The sequence below is a fragment of the Nerophis ophidion genome, linkage group LG23 (assembly GCF_033978795.1).
Source record: "Nerophis ophidion isolate RoL-2023_Sa linkage group LG23, RoL_Noph_v1.0, whole genome shotgun sequence".
NCBI classification, from domain to species: domain Eukaryota; kingdom Metazoa; phylum Chordata; class Actinopteri; order Syngnathiformes; family Syngnathidae; genus Nerophis; species Nerophis ophidion.
In genome coordinates this window covers 6,406,274-6,426,881 of record NC_084633.1, presented here as the reverse complement: position 1 = coordinate 6,426,881, position 20,608 = coordinate 6,406,274, and the positions used below count along the sequence as shown (strand labels likewise).

Sequence of the window (20,608 nt, the reverse complement as noted above, 5' to 3'; positions counted from 1 at the left end):
ACCAGTCCCAGCTGGGCATTTCACTCACCTGCCGCTGGCTTCGAGGCCGGTCCTTACAAACCCCGCTCCGCGGCAGGCCTCCAGACCACGCCCCCCTCCACACTTATTGACTCGCTTGAATTTTTTCAAGAATTCTACAGATCCCAAATACAGATCAGCAGGTACCAGAAGGTAAGAAAAGTTGATTTTGCATAATATTGCGAAACAAAACGCCAGATAATATGTCAGCCTGCTGACATACTGCATACCAGTGTGGTACGCCAGCTGCACTAAAGCAGACAAACAGGTGATCCAGAAAGTCATAAAATCATCGGCGGCCCTCTCCCCTCCCTGAAGGATTTACATAACTCCCGTTGCCTCAAGAAAGCAAAAACCCTCACCAAAGACAGCACACACCCTGGCTACCACCTGTTCCACCTGCTACCATCGGGCAGGCGCTACCAGTGCATCAGAGCCAGGACAAACAGGCTGAGAGACAGCTTTTTTCCCAGAGCTGTCACCATGTTGAACTCTAACTTATAATAATAATAATTCACCCCGATACAATATCATGCCCTAATACCCTACTGTGCAATACTACCCTTGGAGTGCAATATGTCCGACACTGATAGTTATTTATTACTTCGGTACTCTTGTCTTGTTCTGTATATTGTACAGTATTTTGTATTTCTACAGTGTTTTGTATATTGTACAGGATTGCTTATTATTTTTTTTGGATAGTAGTCTGTTTATTTCAATTGTTAGGGTTTCCTTTATTACCTCTTGTGTTATTTATTTCACCCCATATTTGTTCCCACAACCGCACCTTAAATTGGAGTCTTTAATCTCGTTATATGCAAATACAATGACAATAAAGTCTATTCTATTCTATTCTTACCTCATACACACACCATAATAATACTCATATGTTTAATACGCCGACAATCCATCAAGCGGTGTGGCTTCTTAGCTTACCAAAGTGGTATCAAAACATTTTGATTGATTTTTTTCGCGGCGTGTTTAATGTTCTATATTATCAATGGAGCATTTAAAAAGTTGGTGTTTACTTGAGTCATATTGCAATCACAGTGCTGTCTACACTTTTATGGTTGACTGCCACTGGTCACACTTATTATACAATGTACCAAATAAAATAGTTTCGAGGTGGGTAAGCTCAACCAAACTTATTCCTTACATCAGGCGCACCGGGTTATAAGGCGCACTGTCGAGTTTTGAGAAAAAAAAAGATTTTAAGCGCGCCTTAGAGTCTGGAAAATACGGTATACTTAAATTCAACTTGTCGATGGGTGGGACAAGTTTGGAATACATCCAAGCACAGCTCTTTAACGGTATACTTAAGCAAGAGGGGCGGGCGCAATTTATGAAGGAGAGCCAAAAAAATGCTTTTCCTTTTAAAATGAGGAAGTCAAAAACAAAATAAGTGGATTTAACACATAGTACTCTAACGAAATATGTGTGCACCTAGGAGAAAGTGAAAAGGACACTTTTATATTTTACTGCTATGATGCCATTAGCAGGCGAGTCGTCGATCGTGACAGCTAAACAATTGTAAAAATTACTGTAAATCTATTCTTCCCGCTGCTGCATGAGCATGTCCACTCGCCAAATCTACACTGCTGGGGCTTTGTCTGCTCAAAACTGATTTCTACATGTGAAAAAATATATATATTTATAGTTATTGTTAGAATATGCGTTTGACATTAGTTAAGCCTTTAATGCAGGGGTGTCAAAAGTATGGCCCGAGGGCTGGATCAGCCCCACAAACAGGTTTTATTCAGCCCGCAGGATGAGTTTGCTAAGTATAAAAATTAACATGAAATTTCAGAATGAGAGAAACAGATATCAAAATAGCAATGTTTTGTATCTTTGTAGATGATGGTACATATTTCCAAAATAAACTACATGATATTGGTACATCAGTCAAGGAAAAAGAGCAAACTACATTAATAACATCCTGTAATTTGATTTTGAAATCATTTTTTTATCTTGATTGATTGAAAATTAACACCAATGAGTTGACTGAACATTATCACATCATTTTTATTCAGAAAATATAAACAATGACAAAGATAGAATACTATTAACCACAACATGTATGTAATGATTTGTACAATTTCAGAATGTGCTTGTCTTTATTTTTAAGTTTTTGTGCCGTGATTTTACCAGTCCGGCTCACATGGGAGTAGATTTTTCTCCATGTGGCCCCCAATCTAAAATGGGTTTGACACTCATGCTTTAATGTGTTGGAAAAGTTAAAGACTTGGCCATTTCTATAGTATTTATGACGTTGTTTAAAAGACTGTTGATGCTATGTTGATGTGCTGAATCTCTTTCTTGTTTAGAAGCTACATACAATAATAACTGTTCTTTGTTCACGCACAATACATATTAATAAAGTTTATTTTTATTTTTTAAAATCAATGTATTCTTGGTTGTCAACAAGTGATTCAAATGTATCTTAAACGATCCTTCTGTCTGAAGGGTCGCCATCTACAATGAATGGCTTTTGGTAAAAAACAAGCCCTAATATCCAATTAACGTACATGAAGTAATGATAGATAACCCAAGTAGGACTAAGTGAGGAAATGTGGAGCCTGATGGATACCTTGTGTGTTGCTCCACAGATAAGAATCGGGAGGAAGCCGTGTTAATCAGTGGTGTGGCACTGATAGAGAGACTGCAGCGCACCTTCTGTCAACACAGCGCCGTTGATAAACGCAGTCGGGCTCTGGGTGTTGTTGAGAGAAGACTCTCCAATATGGAAATCAATCCAACCTCCGGACTCACCCTTGATCTCCCTTCTTCATTTAAATATCAGGAGAACATTACCAATCTGTTTCAGTTCAAAGCTGCAGCTCGTAAAGCCCAGATTGAATGAAACAATATCGGAAAAAGGAAAGGCAACATCACATAATGTGATATTCGGGGTGCAATTTGGATGCGTAAACCCGCCGAAATGTGACCTTTGAGGCTTCATTAGAACATGTTTGGAATAAACTCATCTCGTGTTAATCTGACATAAAAAAGCAAGTGCGCCTTAAAGAATTTACTCATTAGCTCTGCTGAAAAACATCAGTGCAGTGGACCATCTAAGGTTGAACATAAACTTAGTTTTAACACTTTGCCTATGATAAGAAATATGGAAAATTGTTGATACTGTAATCAATTCCAACACCAAACTGTCGCCATCACAATAAATGAACAAAAGCGTAAGAATAACAAAGTGTCCCAATGCAACTTTCTCCACTTCTGCTCCGATACCGATGCCATATCAACACAAATTACATCTCTGTGCCATGTCGGTCGTAGCACCGCCGGTCAAATGTGCAGACACTCCGGCACATCCAATGGGGGTCTGGCGGCAGATTTCTTGCCACTTTTGCATCTTCGGTGCAACTTGAATCCCTCCCTGTTAGTGTTCTAACACCCTCCGACAACACACCGACGAGGCATGATGTCTCCAAGGTTCCAAAAAATAGTCGAAAAAACGGAAAATAACAGAGCTGAGACCAATTGTTTGAAATGTGTTGAAAATGAAAATGTATTACCTCGGTGACGTCACGTTCTGACGTCATCGCCACCAGAGCGATAAACAGAAAGGCGTTTAATTCGCCAAAATTCACCCATTTAGAGTTCGGAAATCGGTTAAAAAATATATGGTCTTTTTTCTGCAACATCAAGGTATATATTGACGCTTACATAGGTCTGGTGATAATGTTCCCCTTTAAACATTCCCCTCAGTCCAAACAAGCAATTCTTTCCTTTGGTTTTCTCACCAGTTGCGTCTTCAGAGTCCACACAGGAACTGTCTTCCTTCCTCTTAGCAGCATGTCAAAAAGGGGTGACTGACTGAAGCTCAAACATTTTGAGCATGTGCTCTGAGCAGGTGAACAGGTGAACTCAATCAAGCCAATCTGGTGGAAGCAGGTGGAGATGTTCAGCCCTCAGCTCTCACTGTTGCCCTTTGAGGTCTGGAGTGTGCTCTGCAAATCAGTGGTGGTTTTTCTGCTCTGTCTTTGACTTGACACTAACCTTATGACAGACTTATGTTTTTAAAGTGGAGTTGCACGTTTTTTTTTGCCGACTCCTAGTGTACACAATAAATCAGTTATTTAAGATTATGACACAGTACATGGAATGATGCGGACACATTTGTTACTGGATCGTGTGTAATACACTTCTGTGTTCTATACTTTGTACCAGTAAGTGATATGCAAATAAAAAAAAAAAAAGATACCTTTTTTTTAAGCATTGTTCAATAAAGGTCACATATGGATATCTATCTTATGTGCTATTGTGTGCTTAGCTGTTGTGTAGCTGATATTTCCTAGCAGCCTTTAACCTAGCATGTTTACCTCTTTGTAAATGACTTTGATATGTACGGGGGGAAGGAGACTACACAACGGCAGGAATCAGATCATGATATTGAATCTGATGATATGCTAGGGTGTGTATAGCTCGCTTGGTAGAGCGGACGTGCCTGCAACATGAGGGTTGCAGGTTCAATTCCCGCTTGTGCCATCCTAGTTACTGCCGTTGTGTCCTTGGGCAAGGCACTTTACCAACCTGCTCCCAGTGCCACCCACACTGGTTTAAATGCAACTTAGATATTGGGTGTCTCTATGTAAAGCGCTTTGAGTCACTTGAGAAAAGCGCTATATAAATATAATTCACTTCACTTCACTTCACACTTCACTTCACTATGCTACTATAAGAAAATGATGCAAGACAATGTGTAGTATTCGCAATGTAAATGTTACCAGCGGGTGTTGTACGTGCATGTAGGATGAATCCTTCAGAAGTACAGAGGGGCAAAAGACAGTCCGTGGGCAAGCGAGAGGTCCGGATCTGGAGAGAGGCGACAATGTCCGTGTCCAAGCGAGGGTCGAGGATCGAAGGAAGCAGTCCAAAGTCCGGAGGGGAGTCAAGGCGCACAGCTCGATCACAGGATAAGGGAGGGATCACTGCGGGGAACACAGAGGACATAAGACACGGGCAGAGGGAAAACACAGAGAGAGCAGGTACGAGGAGGGAAGCCAGAGACTATATGCTTACTACGGGCAGTGAACTACGTTCCGGCACAGGATCTTTGGGTCCGCTGGTCTTTATGCCGTCTGCCCTCATCAGATCCAGGTGCGCTGATCGATGATTGCCTGGAGCCTTGCAGGCGTGTGGCCGCGATGCGGGAAGAGCGAGCAGGGGCGTGTCCCGGCGCACTCCTAGCAAAGCTGCCGGCTGCACTTGCTGCAGATGGCCTGAAGGATTGCGCATGCGCCATGACTGAAAATATGAGGAAAGATCAAACTTGTGTGTTTATTGGAAGACATTTGTTTGCTTGTATCGGAGCTTATATCGGGCATCTACGATGAAAGCCGATATCATTCGAAACTGTTTTTTTTTTTTTTGGTGCTAATATTGGACCGATATCTGACATCAATCTAGATTGGGACGCCACTAAAAATTACTTTATAACCATAATTGATAGAACATCTAAGACAAAAAAACAGTCTTAAAGAAAATCACCTTCCAAGATTTCTCGTTGTTCACATTGGGTTGAGTTTTTTCTTGCCCTGATGTGGGGTCTGAGCTGAGAATGTCGTTGTGGCTTGTGCAGCCCTTTGAGACATTTGTGACTGAGACCATGTCTACATTAAGCCGGATAAGTCATTAAACTAATAATTATTTAGCCTAAGCCCTGTTTCAGTCACCCTGAATCATCGTTTAAGGGTCCCATCCTTGGATATTTTTTTTGACACAGGTAAGTACGCCGTCTATTTCTTGAAACTCCGGCTCTTAGCTTTGTATGGACTCAGTGAATGTTTACAAAACTGAGTTTGGAAAGGAAGTGACGCCAGAAAGACCGCGCCACAGCTAACTTCATAATAAAGTGTTTTCGTAACTCGGAGCTAACCACTGGAAATATGGAGGCAAGTCATCCAAACATGCCCGTGTTTCTCCTTCCGTACGTACAGACGCTTGTGGAGATCATACATGAATACCTTAAGAGAAAGCGATTTCAGCTATTTGGGATACAACACTTTTCAGACGGTATGAGAACTTTCGAATGTCCAGGTCAGCTGTGATTCTACTTACCGAAAAACCTTGTCCATTTGTCCAAGGAGGGACAGCGAGAATGCGGGCTCCCGTGGATGTGATACATGGTAGCATGTGCTCTGTATTACCTGGCTGTCAAAGGAAGACTACGAAAATCAACGAATGCTTTTGGACTGGCAAAGCAGACTGTATCAGTTATTGTCAGAATAATTGTATCTATGTTATCACAAAACTTTGTGTTACATTGAGTTCAGCTCGCCCTGCGAGAGGAAAAAAAGTTGTCTTTGATCCTACAAAGCAAAAGGCTTGTAAAACTCCACCATATAGGATGGGAAGTGACATGAAGGTGTCAGTTTCTTTGATGTATAGTAATCCACAGGAAGCTTTTGTCTTGACCCGAGATCTACAAATCAGAGAGGAAGCAGGACCTGACTCCACTCCAGGAACCTTATTTTGAACTGTTTTGTGACCAAAAGCAGCGGCTGTTTACGACCCCCTTCCTTTAGAAACAGCTGTTGCCATGTAGTCAGGGAAAGTCCAAATAAAGAGGAGGCTTACAATCTTTCGTCAGAGTGTGGAACGACACTGTACAAGGGTACAGTGTCTGCGGATTTCTCCTCAATTGAGCTAAGTTGGATTCTGTCTCTGTTTAATCACTTGCTTCTTGTCTTGTTTAATAGATGTCACCAGTGTTTGAACCTGACAGTTATTGTCCGGCATGTGAACTCAACGTCGAGGTACAGAGTATATAAAGTCACCAAAAAAGAATGGACAATGAAGGGGAAGGCAAAAGAGTGAGGAGTGTCCTGAGCAGATATCTAAATCCCTAGATTGATTGATGTAAAATGTTCTTCATCACATTGTTTACGTGTCCATTAAAGATTTGATTAATGGCTCAGGTGTGATTCACTACAATAGGGCCCCACAGCACACTGGATTCCAGTTAATTGAAATACCACAACACTGGATATTGTTCAGATAAGTTCAATTTAATTTAAGAATTCCACACAAAGCAACACTGGAGGTGACTATGAGGTGCGCATTTTCTGCACATGCGTAGTAGTTCGTGTTGTGCGGGCGAACGGACGTGGGTGAGGGGGTCTTAAACGACCATTGTCTGTGTGTGGAGAATGATAAGTTTAGGTGGGATTTACCCTGGATAACCTTAGTGTAGAAGGGGCCTAAGGGCTTTATGAGTAAACTTTGATTGATCGAAGATCAGTGGTATAGCAGATTTGATGAAAAATTGTACCGTTTACAGCAGGGGCGCTCACACTTTTTCTGCAGGTGAGCTACTTTTCAATTGACCAAGTCGAGGAGATCTACCTCATTCCTATTTATAATTTATATTTATTTATTTATGAAAGAGACATTTTTGTTAACAAGTTAATGGTGTTTAATGATAATACAAGCATGTTTAACACACATAGATTCCTTTCTTTCATGAAGACAAGAACATAAGTTGGTGTATTTGATTCTGATGACTTGCATTGATTGGAATTAGACAGTGGTGCTGATAACGTCCGCATTTTCAAATGGAGGAAAAAAAAAGTCCTCCTTTCTGTCCAATACCACATGAAAGTGGTTGGATTTGGCATCTCATTTGTCCAACTTGCATACTCGTTTTTAAACACTTTGTTATGAGAGTAGCATATGTGTGTGGCCCTTTAATGTCTGGCAGCAGGTGAGTGACGTCAGTGAGTGTGCGGGTGGGCAAGCAAGTGAGAAAGCAGTCGCTGAGGGCGGGGGAGAAATACATTGGCATCAAACTCCGTAGCTTGCTAGCTTGTGCACGCTAGCTTTCTGAGACTCTTATTTTGTTAGCACAGGCAGGATGAAACAGGTCTTTTATGGTGAAGACAGGAACTGTGCAGTCGGTCTTTAGAGTTTTGACAGTAGGTACGGAGTCTCTAGAAATAAAATGTGTTTCTCTGCGTCCGCCCTGTTAGTGATTATTTTCTTAAATATGAGCTTGCAGCAGCCAGCATCATCTCACAAGATCCTCGGGTGCCGAGAATGTCAAACAACTGACGAAAGTGAAGTCTTGGTATGGTTAATATTGCTCATTTTTATGTATATTTTTTAATGCCTGGCTTGAGATCGACTGACACACCCTCCGAGATCGACCAGTCGATCGCGATCGACGTAATGCCCACCCCTGGTTTACAGTGACATGGAAAAAATATGACACATGTCATAATGTCAGGACTATAACTTGGATTTGTTTTGCTTCTTCGACGCAGAGAGAATTTGGGACGAGCCAGGCGTGAATTAAGGTATATGTTTATTGATTAATAAACAAACAGACTAAAACAAAAAGGCAAACAAATGCCGCGCTTAAGGGCAGAAAACTTGGCTATGAAACAAAGGACTAGAACCGAGGGTATAACTATAAACTAGAAATCAAAACACTTGCTCGATGGCATGAATAATAATGAACTATAAACAAAAACAGCACAATGGCATGGCTATGATCAACTAAAACAAAACACTTACTGTGACCAAAAACAAGGGGCATGAACAGCAAAGTGCATGGCAGGTGATCGAGGGCATGAAGGATGTGCAGTATAGGTAGGCAAGTAGGTCAGCATAAGCAAAGTTCCCAGGCCGAGGAACAGAAAACAAATGACTTAAATAGTTACTATGATGATGAGAAACAGGTTTGGGGCTGAGGACAGGAGCGTGACTTGGAGACCAGGTGGAAACTAATGAGTAACTATGGAAACAAACAAAACCCGGAAGTGCAAAACGGGAAACAAGAGTCCAAAAACAAAACATAAACATGATCAAACATAAAACTGATTTACAGGCATGACATATATGGGGGAGAAAATCTGAAATAATCTACAATTTGAATGTAGCCCTTTTTTCCCCAATGGCACAATTTACTATTTTTGGACCAGCTTCTGGGTATTTCTTTCTTTAGTTGGTGAATCCTGTTGTTTGCTTCTGAGCTGAATCCTAAAACACTTGGTTTATTCAGCTGAAATCCCCTTTTTATATTTTAAGATCCAGGCCCTGCTGGAACAATGGTTTGAAGTTCAGGCCTTCTTTGAGATATTTGGACAGCGATCAGCGTCATCTCCAAGTCAAGTGAGTTACCTGCATTTGATCAAATATTTAAGGCACTTTCCCCCTCACCCCGCTTTTCCACGAAGCCTTAGCGCAGGAAATCAAATATTGAACGTCTATGTTTTAATAAATAAGTTTGGCATGCTGCACATCCTTGTAATTAAGAGGACAGACACTTGTGTGCTCGCAGGCAGTCATGCGTGTGCGACCGCAGGTCTGTGTCTTGTTTTTCCTCAACAAAAAGGTCAGCGCTCCAATTTGGGACTACACTCCACTATCTTCCATACTTCTGATAGTCAAACACACAGTAGGTATGGTGAAATTACCCTCTGGATTTGACCCATCCCCTTGTTCCACCCCCTGAGGGGAGCAGTGAGCAGCAGTGGTGCCGGTGCCCGGGAATCATTTTGTTGATTCAAACCCCAATTCCAACCCTTAATGCTGAGTGCCAAGCAGGGAGGTAATGGGTCACTTTTATAGTCTTTGGTATGACTCGGTCGGGATTTAAACTCACGACCAACCCATCTCAAGGCGGACACTCTAACCACAAGGCCACTGAGAAGGTTAAGGTACTGGCTATCATTTAAGTTACGAGCATCCCCGCTATTGGCGCATCAAATATCACAGAGAAAATTCATAAGATCCAAAAAAAAAACTTCTGGCTTTAAACGTTAGCATTAGCTAATGGCTAGAAGTCGACATAACTTCCTTTTCCAATCATTGGAACAAATGAAGTAAGTGTAAAGGACAGTGCTACCATGAATTGATTAACGTGGACCCCGACTTAAACAAGTTGAAAAACTTATTTGGGTGTTACCATTCAGTGGTCGATTGTACGGAATGTGTACTGTACTGTGCAATCTACAAATAAAATTGTCAATCAATCAATCAATGCTGAGAAGAAGAAATGGATGAAATCGTCAAAACCGGACAGAGTGTGGAGTCGAATTGACCGTTTGTTGGAACGTCGCACTGCTAGTCTGTACCATGCTGAAGCAGAATGAGTACCGTATTTTTCGGAGTATAAGTCGATCCGGAGTATAAGTCTCACCAGCCGAAAATGCATAATAAAGAAGGAAAAAAAGCATATGTAAGTTGTACTGGAGTATAAGTCGCATTTTTGGGGAGAAATTTATTTGATAAAACCCAACACCAATAATAGACATTTGAAAGGCAATTTAAAATAAAGAATAATGAACAACAGGCTGAATAAGTGTACGTTATATGATGCATAAATAACCAACTGAGAAGGTTCCTGGTATGTTAACGTAACATATTATGGTAAGAGTCATTCAAATAACTATAACATATAGAACATGCTGTGCATTTACCAAACAATCTGTCACTCCTAATTGCTAAATCCCATGAAATCTTACACGTCTAGTCTCTTACGTGAATGAGCTAAATAATATTAATTGATATTTTATGGTAATGTGTTGATAATTTCACACATAAGTCGCTCCTAAGTATAAGTCGCACCCCCGGCCAAACTATGAAAAAAACTGCCGCTTATAGTCTGAAAAATACGGTAAATAGAAATATTAATAGCCAAGGACCCTGAAATATTGTACTATCAAAACAGTGGACATTTATCCATGAAAATATGTAGAAGGTGGGCAGCACGGTGGACCATGGGTTGGTACATGTGCCTTACGATACGAAGAGAAATGCTGTATAATATTACAGCACTTCATAAAATTACTGTAGTTTTTCATACAAAATGTCTTATCTAGAAGGTTGTTTTTTTTGCTTTAAATAGCTCGTTACATGTTAAGATTGTGCTGTTTTGGTAGGGCCAAGCACAGATCAAATTGATTTTACTTAATTTCAATGGACAATGCTAATTCGTTTCAAGTCGTTTGAGTTAAGAGATCTATCACAGAAGCTTGTAAATTGAGGTACTACTGTAGTTCTATTAGTGTCTGATAATAGATACAATTTTGGTGAGGATTGACAAAGATGAAAAGCAAGTTCCTATTGTTAAAAAAGTGTGTAAAAAATTACAACCCTCTATCTGATTTGAAAGAATTGTATTGACAATATTGTTGCTCGATATATTGATGTGCGGAAAGCAAAAGAAATGAGTCACAATATACAGTATAATTCATAGAGAGGTGTAGATCAGGGGTGTCAAACATACAGGCCGGCAAACAGGTTTAATCCGGTTCGTTGCCCGCAAAAATGACTTTGCAAAGTATACAAATTAGCTGCTATATTTTTTATGAAAGAAACTGCTGTTCCAACTGTGTCAACTGGATGTCGCAATAGCAATTCCAGTGTAACCCAAATCACACCTCACACTGTTTAAAGATGATGTGTCAGCTGACTATTAGCACCCTCTGAATTGGCTGCCGCTACTCCTGGCTGTGGAGGTGCAAGCAATCAGCTGCTCCTGTCGTGGCTGGCCGCAGATGGCGGCAGACTGATGCAGTAGTGACACATACTACATTATTTTATTGTAAATTATCCACTCAACAGATAAAATAACAAAAAGGTATGATGCAAAGATTTAAGTCAACACGACCATCATCTTTCTCGTTAGAATTTGTTGACGGCACGATGTGCACTCTGAACTCTATTGTAAAAACGTGCGTTCTACATGTATTGTTTGTTCTATTTTATTTTACGCTCAAATATGCCATGTTAACATTGGTAAGGTTTATAATTATGTTTCCCTTAATTCTGCTATTATGGTATGATAAATGAATGTGTTGTGGCATTTGCTGATGTCGCCAATTTGGCGGTTTGAAGAAACACTTGGTTGCTTTTCCAAACACGTCTTCAATGAACTGCCATCATAGAAATGCTAAATAGGAAGTGCTTAAATGGTTAAATGGTTTTGTAAATACACTGAAACAAAGTATAAGTTCTTCATGGTGTTATTAAAATTGCACCAATTTTTTTTCTTAGAATTTGCAACTAACTTGAAGTGTTTTGCTGAGAGGATTATTTGTAATGTTAACATATTCAGAATGTGCTTGTTCTATTTTTGGCCAAAGTACGACAAATAAAACAATTTTGAAGTTGTCTTTATTTTTTAATTATTATGCCATGATTTTGTTATGTGTACCATGAGCTAAAATGAATTCGACACCCCTGGTCTAAATGTTTGGAACAAGTTGGCTTCAAAGTGACGGAAGGTAAAACATGTTTCCATTGGTTGGTAAGGTCCATCCATCCATCTATCCATCCATTTCCTACCGCTTGTCCCTTGTTGAAATACCAAAATATATCTAAAAATAAATATTAAATGTTGATGTAATGATACAGTACCGTAATACTAAGAAAATGCCAAACTATATCACCATACAAGCATTTTGTACCAGATACAATCTTTATTCGTAGAGGTGCATGCATTTAAAAGGAGACTGAGGGCAGCGAGAAAATGGGCTGATGTCGCAAAGTGAAGACAACAGAGTATAATCGAGCTAGGGCACAGAAAACTAATGTTTCAATCTGTGTTTATTTCTATCCTGAAACTGCACTCCTATGTAGAACCAACATGGTCGTCATTGGAGGTTTTCGCTTCAGAATATTTTTTGTAAAGAATATCTTTGCGGTTCTATTCACGTTTCTCAACATCCCTGCTCACCTGTCCGTTTTCTCGGCACAATAATTTGCTTGCCGTATAATAAGGAGCAGGCCAATTCTGCGCTTCCGTGGTTTACCTTCCTGCTATACAGCTAGAATGTGAATAACATGCAAAGAAGGGTGCACAAGAGTGAACCAGACTATATTTACAACACAATGTGGCTGCCATTGTAGCAGGACCTATATGTACATTTAAGGCCAACATGGTCACAAGCAGAACTTGACTTAGATGCTCCCCCCTTTTTAATGATTCGAAAATGCTAGTCGGTCATTACGCAAATTACATGTTTAAATCACGGTGTCATAAAATGGCAAAAACACTATTACCATCACACAACGAACTTATCACACATCAGGTCGCTGACACGAATGAAGGCGTTTTAATACTGATATTGGAGCCCCGAGTATTGGCCGATACAATATCAGCACAAATCCATTGTCAAAAGTATTTGGCCACCTGCCTTGACTCACATATGACCTTGAAGTGCCATCCGATTCCTAACCCTTAGGGTTCAATATGATGTCGGTCCACCTTTTGCAGCTATTACAGCATCAACTCTTCTGCCAATTCCATCCACAAGGTTGCGGAGTGAATTTATGGGAATTTTCCACCATTCTTCCAAAAGTGCGTTGGTGAGGTCACACACTGATTTTGTTCGACAAGGCCTGGCTCTCAGTCTCCGTTCTAATTCATCCTAAAGGTGTTCTATCAGGTTAAGGTCAGGACTCTGTGCAGGCCAGTCAAGTTCATCCACACCAGACTCAGTTATCCATGTCTTTATGGACCTTGCTTTGTGCAATGGTGCACAGTCATGTTGGAAGAGGAAGGGACCCGCTCCAAACTGTTCCCAAAAGGTTGGGAGCATGGAATTGTCCAAAATGTTTTGATATCCTGGAGCAGTCAAAGTTCCTTTCACTGGAACTAAGGGGCCAAGGCCAAATCCTGGAAAAACAACCCCACACCATAATTCCTCCTCCACCAAATTTCGCACTCGGCACAATGAAGTCCAAAATGTACCGTTCTCCTCGCAACCTCCGAACCCAAACTCGTCCATCAGATTGCCAGATGGAAAAGCGTGACTCATCAGTCCAGAGAAGGCATCGCCACTGCTCTAGAGTCCAGTGGCGACGTGCTTTACACCACTGCATCCGATGCTTTGCATTGGACTTGGTGATGTATGGTTTAGATGCAGCTGAACGGCCATGGAATTAATTCCATGAAGCACTTTGCGTACTGTACATGGGCTAATTTGAAGGTCACATGAAGTTTGGAGCTCTGTAGCAACTGCCTGTGCAGAAAGTCGGCAAACTCTTTGCACTATGAGCTTCACTAGCCGCTGACCCATCGCTGTTTTTACGTGGCCAACCACTTTGTTGCTGAGTTGCTGTTGTTCCCAAAATATTAAATTTTCTTATAATAAAGCCGACAGTTGACTTTGGAATATTTAGGAGCGAGGAAATTTCAGGACTGGATTTGTTGCATAGGTGGCATCCTATGACAGTTCCATGCTGGAAATCACTGAGAGCGGCCCATTCTTTCACAAATGTTTGTAGAAACAGTCTCCATGTCTAAGTGCTTGATTGTATACACCTGTGGCCGGGCCAAGTGATTAGGACAACTGATTCTCATCATCTGGATGGGTGGCCAAATATTTATGCCAATATAGTGTATGTTCCTGGACACATGAGGACTTTGAATATATTGGTATCGGGACAAAACTAATTGCTTGTATCGGAGATTTTACAGGCAAGCCATTCTGATACTTGTTTTTTTTATGGCTAATATCAGGCCGATATATGATATGACTATGAGATGGGGACACCCATAGACAAAACAAGGTATCGCAAAGGTATCGTACACGACATGTTATTACTGTTTACACGAAGAGCAACGACAACACCCGGATTTCCCACGGAGGGGATTGATAAAAGTATTTCCGATTCTGATTAAAATTCAGAAGTCCTGATTCAGGAAGTTGTTTCAAGCATATGACACGTATCTTCAAATGCATGAACTGATCCATCATATCGTAGCCTTGGATTGAGCATGTGTGTGTGTGTGCGCGTGTGTGTGTGTTCTGTTTGGTTTTTGGATTTTGTCAGTTCCTGTTTTTTCACTCCCTTCTTTGTTTCCATGACAACCCATTAGTTTTCACCTGATTCATTTGGACTCATGCACCTGTTGTCAATCACCACATCACCATTTAAGCCTGCAGTTGCCAGGCAGTCAGCCTGTCGACATCACCCTCTATACACCTTTGTTATTCATGCTGATGATCCATGCTGCTCATGTCCATGCTCTTTTCTCGTTCCAAGTAAGTTTTCTTTATTCATGCCATAGTTTGCAAGTTTTGTTTTATGTCCACAGTTCTGCCTATGTGCGAGTTTTTGTTTAGACCCTTTGTTTTTATAGTACTTTTAAGTGTTAAAATTATAAGATGTCATTACCTTCACGCCATGTCCGATCCAGTCGCTTCGCACCACAGTCCTAGTGACAGTGTGTGTTTGTGTGTGTGTGTGTGTGTGTGTGTGTGTGTGTGTGTGTGTGTGTGTGTGAAGTGAAGTGAAGTGAATTATATTATATAGCGCTTTTCTCTAGCGACTCAAAGCGCTTTACATAGTGAAACCCAATATCTAAGTTACATTTAAACCAGTGTGGGTGGCACTGGGAGCAGGTGGGTAAAGTGTCTTGCCCAAGGACACAACGGCAGTGACTAAGATGGCGGAAGCGGGAATCGAACCTGCAACCCTCAAGTTGCTGGCACGGTTGGTATGTGTGTGTCTGTGTCTGTGTGTGTGAGGTTTCATCTTTCGTCAGCCTCCGTTCTACTTAAAAACCCGGACACTTTCACCTTTGATCATTACTATTTAAATAGCGGAATCAGCAAGTAGGAAAAAAGTTTTTCGCGTGTCTGTCTAAAAGAAAAAAAAATGAAAAAATACTTAAGAGCATGAATGTTTAATGCTCACAGTTGACTGCTTCTCCAGCCAAAAAGCAGTTTTTTTTGTAATTGTTCAATGTCATGAGTATGTGGTTTTAATCAACATTTCCAGGGAAGTAAACCTCCATAAAGCGACTGTGTATTAAATTATTGCCCCTCACACACACATACACACACACACACACACACACACACACACACACACACACACACACACACACACACATGTTGTGATTCATCTATTATTACCACAAGTCCAAGGAGATGTATGCACCTAACATCAAGTAAAACAATTTAAGAACTGACTTTTACCAGCTACCTTTACTTTTGCTAGAAGTGCTGAAGCAGCAAGATAATGGTGTGATATACACCACAATTCATGGCATTACTTTATTCCGGTTCCTGTGAAATGGTTTGCATGGATCTTGTTTGCTTGGTTGCCTTTGCGGCATTCCAATAAAACGCATGTCGGCAAGTTGGAGTTATTCTTAATCACCCCGGTGGTAAAATTATGTTGAATTCATACTCCTCTACCGCACTGAAGTAGAATATAAGACAAGCAGAAAGGATAGCATTAAAGTCGCATTTAAAAAAAAACAACACAGCGCCGTAATTTTATTCCACCCTGGAGAACCTAGTTTCCAAATTATATAACACTATGTGCAGGGAAAAAAAATAGCTTGAGGTGCAATCCCTTCCAAGGGCTGAAACTGCATGTACTCGGGAGATAAAGGCACATTATTGTAATGCTTGTGCAGCCATTCTCACCTATAAAAACATCTTAATAAACAAATAACCTATATTTGCTCTCATTTTTTTTGCGGGGCAAATATGGCATAATTACCAAAGTTAACATGGTGGCAGTGGCACAGGCTGTAGATCTTATCGTACAGAAACTGGAGGTTGGTGTTTTGAACCCTGCTCTCTCCATCCCACCTTGCCTCCAGCCCACACCGGTGTAGGAATAGGGCAGGAGCGTATTAAAATAGAACATTTTTATTTTTTTTGGAATGTTGCCTATTGTTTATAATACTTATGAGAGGCAAGAAGACACTTTTTTTTTATCTTTATTTTTTTGCATTTTAAAATGTAAAAATGGGCTTGTTCAAAATGGCTAAAGATATCAATCAATTCTGTCTCCAAATCAGTGGTTCTTAACCTTGTTGGAGGTACCGAAACCCACCAGTTTCATATGCGCATTCACCGAACCGTCCTTCTGTTTACAAATTCCGAGACAAAGTTATATGTTTTTGTTAACACTTTTGTATGGGGAACATGTTCTAAGTAAGAAAGACTTAATTTGGAGTTATTTGGTTAGGGTTAGGGTTCGGGTTCAGGTTAGAGGGTTAGGGCTAGGGTTGGAGAGTCACGGTTATAATAAGCCCATGCCGAATAAGGCGTTAAAAGGTACTTAATAATGACTAGTAAAGAGCCAATGTGTTACTAATTTGAAAAAAGGTTGAATAAAGCATTAATTGTCTGTCTTGGCTTGCGCATAATAACTCTAGTGTGCAACTTGCAGTATTAGCTTTTTTAATGTACTTTCTGACTCGATCAGAGATTCTGCAGGTGTGGCTATTGTTGTGACCGGGTGAATCTGTAAAATGTTTATAACGTTTTTTACTACCATATCTGGAAAAATTAGCGGTGATGACGTCATCATAAATCTTTAAACAGTTTACATTTTTTAAAATAAGAATACATTTACGTTTGAAAAGGGTGGAGCATGGTTTCATTTGGAATCTTGGGATGCCTCCACAAATTAACATTTTGCAGACAGAATACATATTTTTTTTTCTAAAAGTGGCTGTGAAGCAAAATTTACGCACATTTTTTCTCCAAAGCATAACTGTGGAGAGACGGAGCCGACGGGCCGACGGCAGGGCGGGACATGCTTTGGCCCAGCTCAAGATGGCGGCCAGGAGGCGTAGTATGCAGCGGAACAAAGAAGCGGGGCGTGCCTGGAGCGATGCCGCCACAATCAAGATCAGGTGCGTGACACACACACCGGTTCTCAATCTGCCGATCTCCTCGCAGCGTTTAAGAGGGGAGAAGGAGGAAGGAGCGAGAGGAAGAGGTGGAGTGTCCACAGGAGAGCAGAAACTACAAAAGACAGAGTGAAGAATGAGCCCCGAGGGAAGACGACGTCACCGTCAGTCGAAAAGCCAGCCGAGACGAGCACCAGAGGAGGAAGCACTGAAAAGCAGCCCGATCGACTTTGACGCTTCAATATTTGAAAAAATAAAAGAGTCAAATCTGCTCGATGCGATGTCCTTCCTAGATGGTCCATGCAATCCACGCTACGACGGTCAGAGTCGTTCACAATAACCAATACAAATGATCCATGTCAGGCTTGTCACTGACAAGTAGGTTATGTTTTAGTTTTCCTTCTGTGTTTGTGTTTTATTTCTGCTGTTATTTTGGTTCAGTTTCCTGCTTGTCTCCCTGAGCGCTGTTTCCCCTCACCTGCAGCTGATTGGCAGCCTGGCACACCTGGTGTCAATCAGCCAGCTGCTATTTATGCCTGCCTCGCCCTCCAGTCAGTGCTGGAGTATTGTCAGATGTTTCCTGTTTCCAGTTTGCCTGGTTCCTGGTTCCTGATTCCTGTTGTCCTGCATTTTATTTTTGACATTAGAAGTCATGTTTTCCTGCATCAAGCCTGCCATCTCTGCATATTGGGGTTCGTCACCAATCCCCCCAGACAATCTAGGCCACAAAACCTTCTTTTAAACATATATTAATATCATAGGTCCCATTAAAGAATGTTATTTGCTTTTAAAGAGCAGAAATTAAGGCGGAAATACATTTTAAAAATACTTGTTTTAAATAGAATACAACTGTATTAATTGTTTTTTTTTATGAGATGTTTGGGGCCCATGGAATTCTCAGTGATCCAGGCAACTGCCTGCGTTTGTCTCATGGTAAGTCCACCCATGAAACAGGGGTTTCGTTAATTGCAATTTATTAATTAAACTCACATTTAGCGCATTGCAATGTATGCATTATCCATCCATCCATTTTCTACCGCTTATTCCCTTTCGGGGTCGCGGGGGGCGCTGGCGCCTATCTCAGCTACAATCGGGCGGAAGGCGGTGTACACCCTGGACAAGTCGCCACCTCATCGCAGGGCCAACACAGATAGACAGACAACATTCACACTCACATTCACACACTAGGCCCATTTTAGTGTTGCCAATCAACCTATCCCCAGGTGCATGTCTTTGGAAGTGGGAGGAAGCCGGAGTACCCGGAGGGAACCCACGCATTCACGGGGAGAACATGCAAATTCCACACAGAAAGATCCTCAGCCTGGAATTGAACCCAGGACTGCAGGACCTTCGTATTGTGAGGCAGACGCACTAACCCCTCTGCCACCGTGAAGCCCTGTATGCATTATTTATTGCATTATTCACATTTTTGTGTCCTCCCTTTTCTTGTGCTTGACTGACAGCATCAACACAACCACCATGTGGCACAACATAATATGTCACCACGGCGGAAAATAGGTCTTACTCTGTCACAAGATTGGCCGGTGACATTAGCTGCTTTAAATAGTGGGAATAGGATGAATTATATCTAATAAATAGTGTAAAATGTTTATTATAAACTTAAGTTTGTATCAGAAGTGTGTGTATTCAATCAATCAATCAATCAATGTTTATTTCTTCAGCTCTAAATCACAAGTGTCTCAAAGGGCTGCACAAGCCACAACGACATCCTCGGTTCAGAGCCCACATTGGTTGTATGGGTTTAAATCGTATTTTGTTTTTACAGAGGCATAGAGTAAAAAACGACAATTTACCTTGGACAAACTGTAATTAATACATACTGTACTTGTAAGTTAGACTGACAAGCGTAGTAAAACTAAATATAACAACCGGACTGTAATGACTGATTGGCATAGTAATGCCGTGTTTGTCCCTCCGTGGATGCGTCGACAAGAACACAGCAATAGTAAGTTTAAATGATTTATTAAACTTAACAAAAGCAGGCTACGAACACAAATACTGGCGCTAACAGACAAAATAAACCAAGGGCGCTAGCATAAAAGCTAGGAATAGAAAACATAAAAACTAAGACTGGCACAAAGGCACATAAAAAAGGAAAAACAATTCATCAGCGTGAGAGCTGGAATAAAACAAAGGTTTAGCGTGAAAAGCTAGCGAGAATATACTTACATGAAGTCAGTCAATACTGTTGCTAGAAGGCAAATTTATGGACCCAGACTGAACAAAGAAAAGAGGAAAGCTTATATAGGGAGAAATCAAGGAGAACCAGGTGTGTGTAGAAAACGAGGAGCAGGTGAAATCAATGTGTAACCATGGTAACGGACTAAACAGGAAGTAAGTGGGTCAGAAGAGAATGAAACTAAGATGGAAAAATAAACATGTGAAGATCTGAGTCACGGATCGCAACAGTATTCCCCCCCCAAAAAAGACAGATTCCAGATGTCTCAAAGAAAACAAAAACAAATAAGAAAAACTTGAACCCCCTCCCCAAAAACAGAGTCCACAAACGAAGGGAGGGTGGAGGGAGGCCACGGTGGAGGGTCGCCAAGTCGTGTGTCCCCGAATCCACCGAGGACAAGTCATGTGGCGGCGGCGGATGGAACGCCGCTGCTGAAAAAGTCTTGGCGGGCGACCTCGAAAAACACACATCAGTGGCTGCCTTGCAGGATGACGCTTAAGCACCATTGTCATAGCAGGCTTGGATGTAGCAGATGAGGGTGCGGGTGCTGCAGCCGAAGAAGGCGGCGCTGTGGAGGCAGGCGTAGTCGTCGCCGTCGTCGTGGAGGCAGGCGTAGTCGTCGCCGTCGTGGAGGCAGGTGTAGTCGTCGCCGTCGTGGAGGCCGGCGTAGTTGTCGCCGTCGTGGAGGCCAGCGTAGTCATCGCCGTCATGGAGGCAGGCGTAGTCGTCGTCACCGTCGTCGTGGAGGCAGGCGTAGTCGT

General features: G+C 41.4%; 1 long non-coding RNA gene across 1 annotated transcript in view; it reads right to left on the bottom strand.

Annotated features, from left to right (window-relative positions):
- LOC133541475 (uncharacterized) overlaps nucleotides 1-20,608 on the bottom strand; it is an 87,869-nt gene that overhangs the window by 36,329 nt on the left and 30,932 nt on the right. Inside the window, exons 2-3 of the long non-coding RNA XR_009803888.1 lie at nucleotides 5,056-5,280; nucleotides 3,777-4,964 (exon numbers count right to left, since the gene is read on the bottom strand). This is a non-coding gene — a long non-coding RNA (uncharacterized LOC133541475). The remainder of the gene's footprint in view (nucleotides 1-3,776; nucleotides 4,965-5,055; nucleotides 5,281-20,608) is intronic.